This window comes from Sinocyclocheilus rhinocerous, unplaced genomic scaffold (assembly GCF_001515625.1).
Source record: "Sinocyclocheilus rhinocerous isolate Xijiao unplaced genomic scaffold, SAMN03320098_v1.1 scaffold438, whole genome shotgun sequence".
Lineage (NCBI taxonomy): Eukaryota > Metazoa > Chordata > Actinopteri > Cypriniformes > Cyprinidae > Sinocyclocheilus > Sinocyclocheilus rhinocerous.
In genome coordinates, this window is record NW_015634015.1 from 41,863 (window position 1) to 49,645 (window position 7,783).

A 7,783-nucleotide genomic window follows, 5' to 3' on the forward strand; every position below is an offset into this window, starting at 1 on the left:
GGTTAATGGAGGGTTCGGGATCCAGGAGCGGAGGAGAGCAACGTAGGAAGAACTTTGGGGATCTAGAGGCAAGTACAAACAGGTAAGTAGCATATAGAGAGTCTGGTTAAGTTCAGTGTACTGAATGGTAGACTGAACAGTGAGTGACTGGAAGGAGCGTGCTTATGAATGGTGCCTTGATTGCAGATGACAGGTGCGGGGAATCAGAACTCAGGTGATGGTGATCGTGACTGAGAACAGGTGTGAGCCGGGGAGGATTCTGGGACATGGAGTCCAGAGCTGGTGATTGTGGTGATTCGCTGACAGTATCGTTGGCTATTGCTTCAAATATACCCATGCTACTTAAGACTAGATTTGTGGTCCAAGGTCACATATAAGGTTAAAACATATGTGACCCTGGACCACAAAACCAGTCTTAAGTCGCTGGGGTATATTTTTAGCAATAGCCAAAAAAACATTGTATGGGTCAAAATTATCGATTTTTCTTTTTTGCCAAAGATCATTAGGATATTAAGTAAAGATCATGTTCCATGAAGATATTCCTACTGTAAATATATCAAAACGTAATTTTTGATTGGTAATATGCATTGCAAAGAACTTCATTTGGACAATTTTAAAGGCGATTTTCTCAGTATTTTGATTTTTTTGCACACTCAGATTCCAGATTTTCAAATAGTTGTAACTCAGCCAAATATTGTCCTAACAAACCATACATCAATGGAAAGCTTATTTATTCAGCTTTTAGATGATGTATAAATCTCAATTTTAAAAAAATTTACCCTTATGACTGGTTTTGTGGTTCAGGGTCACATATGATTTATTGAATTATATGATAACTTTGTCATTTCTTTTGCTCCCTCTGCTGAAAGTAGAACTGAAAATCTTAATTGCTTAAGTTATGATTACATTATTAATCAATGTCACTGGTTTAACTGGTAAAACGTTTTAAAGCATCAAAGAAATTGTCTCCTGTTTCATAAGATCTGTACATAAATCAGTTTAAAAGAGCGTGTGTACATTGGATAACAGGGGTTTTAAGAACAGCTCTTTCAATGGGACAGTTAATAACAACTTGATAATGAAAGTTAAAAACTGAAAGTTGTTGGCCAGAGAAGAACTGGCCCCCCGACTGTCAGACTCTGTTTCTGTCGTGTGTGTGTTTTGCTCACCATGTGCTTTCCTTGCCCTTATTTGGTATTCTTCCTGTTCCTGCTTCCTGATTGTTTCTAATTTGAGTCCAGGTGTCCCCGTTTAGTTCGTATTGTTCCCAGGTGTGTCCCATTAGTTTCTGTGCATTTAAACCCTGTGTTTCCCAGTGTTTCCCGTTTGCTGTTAAATGTCATGTTGTCTGCTTGATGTCTCCAGTGTTCGCTGTGTTCCGAGTGTTACCCTCATTAAACCCTTTTGATTTGTATTACTCCTCGTCTCCTCGCTCCTTCGTTCCAGTGCTCCCTTGAGTGAATCGTGACAGAACAGGAGACCTTTAAACAGTAAGCGGCACCCCTACTCTCCGTGTTTTGAAAGTGTTTTCTTTTGGTTTTTTCGATGGATCCCCTTGAACGTTTATGTGCAGTTTATCAGGACGGCAGGCCACTGGAGGAGTACATTCAGGAATTCCGCACCTGCTCTAAGCAGATTTCCCTGGACCGGTGGACTCTGGTGGACTGTTTCCGGACTGGTTTGGATGAGGGGATCGCTCAACGGATGCCACGATTACATCAACCTGGCCCAACCAGCCCAGAGGCATCACACAGTAGTCCCCTCCTTCCTCAGTCAAGCCCGCCGGCTGTGGCATTCCCAAGCCCGTCGGCTGCGGCTCACCCAAGCCCGCCGGCCGTTCAGCACTCAAGCCCGCCGCCCGCCGCTGTCTCAGGTCCGCCGGCCATTCCACAGTCAAGCTTGCCGGCCGCGCCGATGTAAAGCCTGCTGGTTGCTCCGATGTCAAGCCCGCCGGCTGCGGCTCACACAAGCCCGCCGGCAGCCCAATTCACCGGTAGCCAAGGGAGGAGGATGAGGAGGAAAAGACAGTTCACAGCCCTCATCCCAGCCCCAGAGCTTGCTCTAGTGTCGGCTCCAGCCCCAGAGCTCGCTCCAGTTCCAGCTCCTTGAAAGCACCTTGCTGTGCCTGCTCCTCCAGAGCATACTCCAGTGCCAGCTCCTCGTAAGCGCTTCCCAGATCCCCAGTTAAGCCCAGGGAGGGCTCCTGATTCCTCGTTTAGCCCAGGGAGGGCTGCTGATTCCTCGTTTAGCCCAGGAAGGGCTCCTGATCCACAGTTAAGCCCAGGGAGGGCTCCTAATTCCTCATTCAGCCCAGGACGGGCTCCTGATCCCCAGTTCAGCCCAGGAAGGGCTCTGGATCTCCAGTTAAGCCCATGGAGGGCTCCTGGTTCCCCATTTAGCCCAGAGAGGGCTCCAGCCCCCGAGTTTAGCCCAGTGAGGGCTCCTGCCCCCGAGTTTAGCCCAGTGAGGGCTCCTGTCCCTGAGTTTAGCCCAAGGAGGACTCCTGTCCCCATGTTTAGCCCAAGGAGGGCTCCAGTCCCTGAATCCAGTCCAGATCGCACTCCTGTGCCCGCGCCTCCAGAGCGCCCTCCAGAGCCCGCTCCTCGAAAGCACCCTCCAGAGCGCCCTCATGACCCCGTTCCTGCCAAGATGCCCGTAATTCTCCCCAGGTATTTTTTGGGGTGGGGGTTGTGGGGCTCCGGCCGTAGAGGCTGCCCCGCCATGGCCTCCTGAACTGTATACTCCGTCATGGCTTCCTGAGCTCCCTACTCCGCCATGGCCTCCTGAACTGTATACTCCGCCATGGCCTCCCGAGCTCCCTACTCCGCCATGGCCCCCTGAGTTCCCTGCTCTGCCATGGCCTCCTGAACTGCCTGCTCCGCCATGGCCTCTTGAGCTCCCGGCTCCGCCATGGCCCCCTGAGTTCCCTGCTCCGCCATGGCCTCGTGAGCTCCCGGCTCTGCCATGGTTCCCCGGGCTCCCTGATCCGCCATGGCTTCCCGAGCTGCCTGCTCCGCCATGGTGCCCGGATCTGGTACTGCCTTGGAGGCGTCCCGGTTCCATATGAGTCTGTCCTGAGGGACCTCCAAGGCGCCCCCCTCGCCTTCCAGAGGGGGGCGTTATGTTAGACTCTGTTTCTGTCGTGTGTGTGTGTTTTGCTCCCCATCTGCCTTCCTTGCCCTTTATTTGGTATTCTTCCTGTTCCTGCTCCCTGATTGTTTCTAATTTGAGTCCAGGTGTTCCCCGTTTAGTTCGTATTGTTCCCAGGTGTGTCCCATTAGTTTCTGTGCATTTAAACCCTGTGTTTCCCAGTGTTTCCCGTCTGCTGTTAAATGTCATGTTGTCTGCTTGATGTCTCCAGTGTTCCCTGTGTTCTGAATGTTACCCTCATTAAACCCTTTTCATTTGTATTGCTCCTCGTCTCCTCGCTCCTTCATTCCAGTGCTCTCTTGAGTGAAACGTGACATCGACTGAGCCTGGTTTCTCCCAAGGTTTTTTTCTCCATTCTGCTACCGATGGAGTTTTGGTTCCTTGCCGCTGTCGCCTCTGGCTTGCTTAGTTGGGGACACTTATTTTCCAGCGATATCGTCGACTTGATTGCACAGATACTATTTAAACTGAACTGAGCTGGATGATGACATCACTGAATTCAATGATGAACTGCCTTTAACTGAAAATTGAGTGTTTACTATTGTCCTTTTGCATTATTGACACACTATTTTCCTATTTAATACTGTTTTATAATGGCTGCTTTGACACAATCTGTATTGTTAAAAGCACTATATAAATAAAGGTGACTTGACTTGACTTGTTGTTTTAAAAGACATATTTTAAAATTACATATAGACTTATCTAGGAAGTCACATATGTCCAAATCCAGCTTTCAATCACTGGTTTCAAAAAGTGCACATAGTAAAAAATATGTCCGTGCAGTCAGTGTATAGAGTTATAGTGTCAGTAAATAGTGATAGTGTGCACTTTCAACAATTGCTGAAACAGAGTTAATTCAAGCAAAGTCAATGACCAAGTGCCCAACTAAAGGGAACACTTTAGCAACCTTTGTGCATGTACCATATGAAAGAAATAAAGCCAAACTGGTTTGCAATAAGTGAATATGGTAATTCTGTTTTTGCAGTTGTTTAATCATCATCTGGTGAGATATTGATTTCATCTAAGGCTGTGTGGCTGTAAGTAGTTGATGTGTTTCTGCTCACCTCCTCACTTTTTTCTGTTCTTGCCGTTCCTCTTGTTCTCAGTGAGTCTGGTTATTAACCGTAGGTGTCATCACTAATGCTCAGTCATCACTTGTAGAGTGAATCTACTTTATTTCACTAACTACAACACTGCTTCAGTGTTACTTTTACTCTCTATAGAACAGGACCATATGAAAACTGATTAGTTTTTGTTTAACACTGGGAATTTTACTGTGTAAGCATGTAACCAGCAACATGTGTTTTTCTTTGTTAAATAATTTATTAAAATTAATTTGGAAAATTGTCTTGGTCTTTAACTACAAACACAAACCAATTTCAAAAGAAATGTGATATGAAACACAAGTTTTGTTGTGGTCTTGCTGGGATCATACCAGCACCCAAAAAACAACAAATGCTGGTCCACCAGCACACCAGCATCCCAAGCTAGTCCCAGCATGCAAAACATACCTTATGCTGGTCCACCAGCACACCTGCTTACCGTGCTGGGGACCAGCAACCAGCATTCCATGCTGGGATCCAGCAAACCAGCAACCAGCATCCCGTGCTGGGGACCAGCAAAACAAAGACCTCTTTTATGAGGTCTTTGTTTTGCTGATCAGGGGAAATTTGATTTCTCATGTCATGACTCCTTTAATATATGGTGAATTCAGGTAAATTTGGACACTTTTTGACCATTGAGATGACTAGAAAAAAAATTCCCAATTAACCTGAATTGACATCTAGTAAAAGTGGTACCGGTTAATTGTGTTCCTTGTGCCCATATCATTCGGGGCACAAGAGTAAGAAGGGGGGAAATGTTGTGCATTGCATTTATGATGTTAGTCCATGATTCTTCCCACTTCAAAGGACATAATATAACTGTGCAAGTGTTAACACTACCATCCATTTGCTGATGCAATTGACACATCTAAGAAACTTAAAATAAATGTTCTTCTTTGTTCCCACACAATGTATTAATCATCGGAAGAATTGTCATAGCCACGTCATAGCATATATATATCACAAACCTGACAACCATAATCACACAGCCATCATACAAGGAGACAGGTTAGCAAGACAACATATTTCATGATACATTTCTTAACTCCTTAATTAAACTCTTCTGTGAATTTAAGGGAAATCATCAAGTAAATAGTTATGATTTTATAGAAACAAATGTAATTATAATAATTATTAGAATGTTTGTCATTTATATGTAACCGTAACAGTTACAATTCTGTGTCATTGTTAATTTTATTTAACTTTTTACATCCATAATGATTTGACAGAAATGTTTCTCATGGCAGATCATGGGGCAATTGAAGGTTTACCTTGTTTTCTGGGCATTGCTTCTCATGACCATTTCTGGAGAGGATGATATAAGTCCATCAACAGAGTGTGAGGATGCTCCCTTTGTTCCAGGACACAATCTTGCTGGAGAGGGATTTGATGTTGTGACCATGGAGCGAAAAGGTTCTTACGTGATCAACATGGAAAAATGGGATTTAGGAAATGGCACTTGTAAATTGGAGAAAAATAATTACTTCAGTAGAATAAAACAGAAGCTACCAGCAGCAGTTGTAGACTGGAGGGCCTTGCCAAAGTGTTCAATGAAAGTCTCGAGTCAGATCTTTGAATCAAGTGAAGCACTGGTCAATGATTCATCATCAGCACTCTCGGTCAGCTGGAAAGTTGGTTTAGATGTGAAGGCTGTTGGAGCTGCGGTTGGAAGCACTCATTCCAGGGAAGCAAAATTTGCAATGACTAAATCAAAAGAAGACAAATACAGTTTCACCAAACATGAAGTTGCGTGCAACTTTTACAGGTGAGACAGCTGGGGTGTTTTTCCTCATTCATACTGTTAAAAAGATGACTATGAAAAGAAACAAAAACTTTAATTGCAAATCGCTCCCTCTTTTATCACACTGAATTCAAACATGGTTACTGTTTTTTACAGATATCGTGTAGCTGAAAATCCTCCTCTTAATGCAGAGTTTCTTGAAGCAATCAAATCACTCCCTGCATCCTACGATCAAGACGCCTACCGCAAACTGATCACCACATATGGCACTCACTATACCACAAGTGTCAAGTTAGGAGGGCAAATGAAAGCCATAACAGCCATCAAAACCTGTCAGGCAGCAGTGAGTGGACTTACAGACACTGCAGTGAAGGACTGTTTGGATGTAGAAGCCTCTGGTTCATACAGTGTAGCAACTGTGAAGGCAGAGGCACATTTTTGTCAAGTACAGAAGAAAAAGATGGGCACAAATGAAATGTTCAGCTCTATGTTCAATGAACGTCAGACAGAGATTATCGGAGGAAACATAAATGGAGAAGATCTGCTTTTTTCTGGTTCATCACACCCAAATTCCTTCAAAAACTGGCACAAGTCTTTGACGAGTCTCCCTGACATTGTGCATTACTCTCTGAAACCCCTTCATTTCTTACTGAGTGCTGAACACCCTGCCAGGGAAGGACTGAAGAAAGCTGTTGAAGAATACATCACTGAAAATGCCCTTATGAAGGTTTGCTCTGAGCCTTGCAAGATTGGCAGGAAGTGCAGTGCAAGAGACCGATGTGCTTGTGTTTGTGAAAGTAGTCAAGTTATAAAGTCTAACTGCTGTCCAGCTGAAAAAGGACTTGCCACCCTGAAAGTCTACAGTCTCAGTGCCAAAGGTCTGTGGAGATAGATATACACAAACAGATGGCACTGTAACTGTTACATATGACAACCAAATCAAGCGCACTGAGACTATTGATAATAATGACAATCCACGCTGGCCAGAAACATTTGAGTTTGGTCCTATTAAGATCAGAATGGCCAATAAACTAACTTTTGAAGTATATGATGCAGACAAATTGTGGAACAGCGATCTCCTTGGTAAATGCTCTTTTGAACTTAGAAGTGGAGTTGTGACTGATGCTTGTGTTTTTAAATATGGCACCTTCTATTTTACCTATGAAGCGAAATGTGCTCCCAGTCTGCAGGGCCCTCAGTGTAATGAATACAGACCTTCTCCAATGGCTGCCCCTCTGGCTGATATTTTCAGCTCAAGAAATGGTGTTCTGGTTAAAGATATGCAGAGGCTTGAATTAGCTCGCAATAACTCTAATAAGTTCAACACCAAGAGTACTTATGGAAAGCTGATGATGCTGTGACCTGCATCTCAAATCCATCCTTTATGCATGAAAAATAGCCCCAATATAGTCTAACAGCACTTTTATCTGCTAGAAAAAATATATCTGTAACCTTTGCTTATTTCCTTTCCCATTGCTTTTCTGTTTTATTTTTGCATTAATAAAGCATTCTTAAAGACAGATATATGTTTCATTCTTTATTTTTAATTCTTTAATTTTTCATACTTACAAAATGCAAAAGCAACTAACTACAGGGAGTGCTGCTCCTGCCTCATTTGACATCATAAATGATAAACCCCACCTTTATCATCAATTATGCAAATTTACACACTTTTTTTTTTTTTTTTTACAACAGTCATATTTCATTCTCTAGGATACTATTTGCAGGCTGCAACTTCAGATGACACCGCTCATATCTGTATTTCTGTAAATTACTAAAACCACACATG

The 7,783-nt window shown here is 43.7% G+C and overlaps 1 pseudogene; it reads left to right on the plus strand.

The window, feature by feature from the left end:
- The first annotated feature begins 5,503 nt into the window (after positions 1-5,503).
- LOC107745030 (perforin-1-like) lies at positions 5,504-7,355 on the plus strand (annotated as a pseudogene).
- Positions 7,356-7,783: the final 428 nt, after the last annotated feature.